Source organism: Eptesicus fuscus, chromosome 12, assembly GCF_027574615.1.
Source record: "Eptesicus fuscus isolate TK198812 chromosome 12, DD_ASM_mEF_20220401, whole genome shotgun sequence".
In the NCBI taxonomy this organism is placed as follows: Eukaryota; Metazoa; Chordata; class Mammalia; order Chiroptera; family Vespertilionidae; genus Eptesicus; species Eptesicus fuscus.
This window is the reverse complement of record NC_072484.1, coordinates 92,242,207-92,247,222: the sequence shown is the minus strand read 5'-3', so window position 1 is coordinate 92,247,222 and position 5,016 is coordinate 92,242,207. Positions and strand designations below refer to the sequence as shown.

The following is a 5,016-nucleotide window of genomic DNA, read 5'->3' as shown; positions in this document are numbered from 1 at the left end:
AGGTTTAGGCCGGACCCCCAGGGATTGGGCCTAAGCTGGTAAGTGCACCGGGCCTCTAATAAATCAATAAATACAAACAAAAATAAAGATACAGTTCTTCATCAAAAGTGCTGGCCTGGTTACTGAAGATTCAAATACCGAACGAAACTTGGTTTTCTGTTCTCAAGTGGCACACACAGACCGAAAGGAATGACTCAGACAAGGGGTCATCCAGTTCGTCCAATCCTCTGTCTCACCGAAGGACAACAGGAGACTTTGGGGCGGGGTCATGGTCTGCAGCTGAGTCCCACGGAGTCCCGGCTCCTGCACGGGGCTGCATGGAGGGCAAGGAAACCGCCAGGAGCTCAGAAAACAAGCGCCCGAGCCCCCGAGGCCCCATCTTGCCGCTGCTCCCTCTCCACACTGACCCCCAAGCCACGCCAAGATGCGCGGGCCCAGGAGCTCTTCCCCATGAGGCCCCCGCTGCCTGAGGTCCCCGTTCCTCTCCCAGTGGCTTCCTCTGGGACTTGCCCCGGTCCTGGCCCCAGGCCACAGGGCGCTCTGGGTGCTCCTGGCTCAGGACCCTGCGGGACCGACCCCTGCGGGACCTTGGGCACCACCTCCGAAGCGTCTGCGGATGCACAGTGATGCCTGCATGGCCCTCGACCTTTTTCTGGCCACGCCCCCCAAGCATCTCTAACACCCCCCCCCCCCCCTCCGTGACATAGAATTCTTCTTATTCAAAAAGTGAGCTCCTATTCACGCGGAGGAAGCCTAAAAGGCCATGAACTTGGTCTGAACAAGCTTCCCAAGAACATGGCATCCACGAAAGAGAAAAATAAAAGAATGAAAGGACAGTGGAAGTCCTGAGGAAGACATCACTAAGAAATTGTTAAAAAATAATAATATGAAGTGATATGGAAAAACAGCAACTAAAGTTTCAAAGCATATAATAGAGAACTGAAATGCACAAATATGCCACAATCTATATTTATATGCTGTAGATGAGGCCCCTAGAACCATAAGAAATATAAAAAGTTCACTGTTAATAACTCATTCTCGAATCGCCCCCCTTAAAAGTCAAACTGCCCCCTGGGGGGCATGTGCCCATGTGGGAACCGCTGGTCTGGATGTAGACTCTCTGGCCATCGAGCACATCCAGGTGGACGGAGCTCCCCAGACGCGGCGCAGAACGTACGGAGCTCGGGGGCGGGTGAACCCCACACCAGCTCTCCCTGGTCCATGGGGGTGATTCTTGCTGGAACAGAGAGGATGGCTCCTGAGCCAGAAGAGAAAGATATCCCAGAAGGAGCTGAAGAAACAAAAACGTATGGCCCAGGAGTGAATTCAGCATAAAATAAATACTAATAAAGAAAAAAAAAACAGAAACAAAAATAAAACACGTATTTAAAAAAACAAAAGACCACCAGCTTCCTTACATCTCACAATATATATAGAATTAAGCCTTCAACATAATGCACAGAAATAAAATCCGCACACTGTCATTGAGATTTATAGAGGAACCTTGGCAAACAAATGGAGTTTCTCTTTTCTTCCTTTTTTTTTTTTTTTTTTTTACTTTGCTTGTCTCATTGGGAGCTGAGACGTTCTTCTGGGATAAAGACAGCTTGTTCTTGGGGGCTGGTGTGTCTGCCAGGTCGGCCCATAACCGCCTGGTTTCGGTGCGCGGGGCACACGGGCACTCTGCCCCCGGGAGGGAACAAGGGGCCGAGGACTTGTGTCCAGCGAGGTCGCAGCGCACTGGGGCCCACATCCTAATTTTTTGTGTGAGTGAGAGAACTGTAAATCCTTTTTTCATTTTCTCAGTCTCATTAACTTCACTTTCCGTGGCTTCATTATTTTCAGAACTGTCTTCTGTGGCTGCGTTTTTTCCCACCCACTAATCTATCAGCTGCTACAGTATTTTTAATGATATTTTTTTCAATATTTCTTTCCTTGTCACCGTTCATTTTCAATCCACACACATGTATTACTCATGTGGTGCAGCACGAGAATGGCTGCGTGTGAGACACGATGTACAGCTACCGCACGTTGGCAAGGCCCCCCCTCCTGGCTTCTACCGTGACCCCGAAGTCCCTCTGCTCTGCACAGATTCATGTGGAGAAGGGGAGAGGCCGCCAGGAGGAACTGAGACCCTGTCGGCAGGTGCTCCAGGTTGGATCTCACTCCCTGGTTGCCACGAACAACCTGGCTGTTCTGTTTTCCGCCTCTGGGTTTTGCGTCTCTGGGTTTTGCGTGGCCGTCCTGAGCGGGACACTCTCACCAGCATTGAGGTGGGCATTCAGGTGCCTGGACGTCTGCAAGGTGCATCGCAGTTCGGTTTGTGATGAGAATTCTGTGTGACCAAGGGACGCGTCCCCCAGCGCTGAGCTTTGACATCGTACTTCTGGTCAACCGTTCTCCGTTCTTCCTTTCAGGACTGAGTTGAGTCTTTGACTCTGGTTACTCTTTTGATCTCTGGAAAAATGAAGTTCTGTCCAGGTCCGACCTCTATTTACCCAAATATGTGATCAGGAGAGAGGGCTCCAGGACCAATTTGTCTCCTCCTCCGTGTCTTCTGTCTTGTCCAGAGCTTGGAGCAGCATTTCTCGAAGGACAGTCCATGGACTGCCTGCCTCAAAGCAGCGTGGGTACTTTTCTAAGGTGCAGGCTCTGGGCCCCCCGTCAGCCTGCTGTATACTACTTTTTGGAGACAGGGAGATGTTCTGGAATGCGCAGTGTAAGCGTCCCTGGGGCAGCGCTCTGTACACAGACTCACTTCTGTCGTCTGCCCATCGCGCCTGCGGAAGCGGGTGCTTCCTTCCTGCTCCCCTCCCCGGTGCCGAGGCCTCACCTGGAACGCACCGAACCTGGTGCATCCCCTTTCTGTTGGCTTGTCTGTCTGTTTCCACAGCAGGAACAAGACTAAGAGGGGGAGGTTGGAGCCAGAAAAATCTGGGCTTACCTCCCCCTTCTGACATCGCCTTGCTGTGTGAGGTTCCTTGTAGTCTCTAACCCTCGTTTTCTGTAACTGAGAAGTGGGCTAACAATTCTTCATAAAATTTTTGTGATAATTTAATGGGACAATGTACGTAAATTATTTATTTAAAATAGTTCATAACCCAAATGAAGTGCTCAGTACATGATAGTTATTAGTAATAGTATTAATAATAAAGAACCTTGAATTTTGTCATTTTCCCAGTGAGATATATCTCATAGTGTATGTATGTTTACATGTAGATATGAGGATTAATCTACACTAATAAAAGAGTAAGATGCAAATTGACCGTACCTTCACAACGCCCACCAGCCAATCAGGAGTGAGTATGCAAATTAACCCAACAAAGCTGGCAGGTTAATTTGCATATGCAGGCGCCGAGCAGCCATGGTCAGGTATTCTGCAATGCCCCAGCTGCTCTGGGCCTCTGGGCAGCATGGGAAGATGGAAAGCTGGCTCCGGCCGGAGCAAAGGTGATGCTGGCAGCCAGGGGAAGGAAGGCCCATTCTTGCATGAATCTTCGTGCATCGGGCCTCTAGTTTTTAAATAATATAATATTATGCTAATATAACAACAATACATATTCACACAAGAGGTTCCTAGCAGGTCATTTGCCTTGCCTTATTCACCCACCCGATTTGTCCTGACATCTGATTCTGTCTGTCTGTCTAGCACTTTGACAATGGAGGGAGTTGAGGATCAAGTCTTACTCAGGACTTAGAGACTTGCTTCCTTCTATCAGGACATTGTTAAAGCGCTCAGACGACTCACTGTGAAGAAGGTTTAGAAAGCCGCGTTTGATCAGTGACACAGTTGTGGTTGATAGTTCTACTATTCCCCAAGGAGCCTTAACAAAATATTTTCAAAGAGGAGCCCTTTGAGGAAAGGGAAGCTTAGGGGGCGGAAAACTTGGGGAACAACCGTACCTAATGAGAATTCTTCAGAAGGTTCCTCATTCATTAGACAGGTTTATGAACCGTGAGTCACGTTGATGGAGCCTCTTTATCAACCACGGACAAAATGAGATTCTGGAAAGATCTCTTCAATGACATGAAGAAAAAAGTTCAAGGAGAGTCTCAAAGATTTTCTACAACAACAACAACAACAAAACCCACAAAGAAATGTAAAGCTGTACAGATTTGACTTAAGTCAGACGTCTCTTTCTTGAGAAATGTGTCAAGACCATAGCTGCCCTGATGTTGTCTGGAATGTCTTCGTTGTTAGAAACCCCTAAGTGAGTGAGCCTGTCACACGAATTCCCATTTTCCAGCTTCCTGTTTCCAGCAGGGACTCCAGCAGCTCCTGGCTGCGGCTGCGTCTACCTGTGACCCCGAGGGGAGTGAGTAGGATGCACCAAGAACTCGCGCATTTGGAATGTTTCAGGGGGTGGGAGGGGGGGGCTGTGCAGCGCACCTTCCAATGTGCATTTGTCCTCTTTGCAACAGCTCCACCTCCAGTCCTTACCTTGCAGGGTCAGGAGAGGCTCCGCTGCTTGGGGTTGGGCGTCGGGGAGGAGGACAGGACTTCCCGGAAGAGACAGAGGCACTTGTCAGCTACGAGACAACGTTTCCGGGGGACACAGCAGGGACAGCGGCAGGTTGAGCGTGGAGAGACGTGCTGGCCAGTGTGCGATGAGAATAGGGAAGAGGACAGCTGACTGGACGGCCATGGCGAGCCACGGGATGGCGAGGAGCCCCGCCTTCTGAGGGGCTTCACCAGAGGCTCTTGCCACCTTCCCTTGACTGGGGAGCCTTCCCATACCGTCAGTTTCTTCCCTCGCAGCGCACATCCCACAGTAAATCACTCGGGTCACTGTCCTCCTGGTGTCCCCACCTTTCCACCCTTTGTCCTTTCATGACCATCCATCTGGCAAATCCCAGAGAGATCCTATTTGTCTTTCCCTGCGCATGTCATGTGCTCAGGGTTCTAGCACTGCTGGAGGGACCCATGACTGGGCAGTCTGGGGTCACTATACATTCATGGGGTGGACACTCAAAGATACCAGGCAATATTGTCCTTATTCACTGCCCATCTCATAA

General features: G+C 49.9%; 1 long non-coding RNA gene across 1 annotated transcript; it reads right to left on the bottom strand.

The window, feature by feature from the left end:
* Window positions 1-953: 953 nt before the first annotated feature.
* On the bottom strand, window positions 954-4,475 carry LOC129150839 (uncharacterized). Its single transcript, XR_008557578.1, has 2 exons — window positions 4,442-4,475; window positions 954-1,291 (listed from the first exon to the last, which is right to left on the bottom strand). It is a non-coding gene; the product is annotated as an uncharacterized LOC129150839 (long non-coding RNA).
* Between the last annotated feature and the right edge of the window lie 541 nt (window positions 4,476-5,016).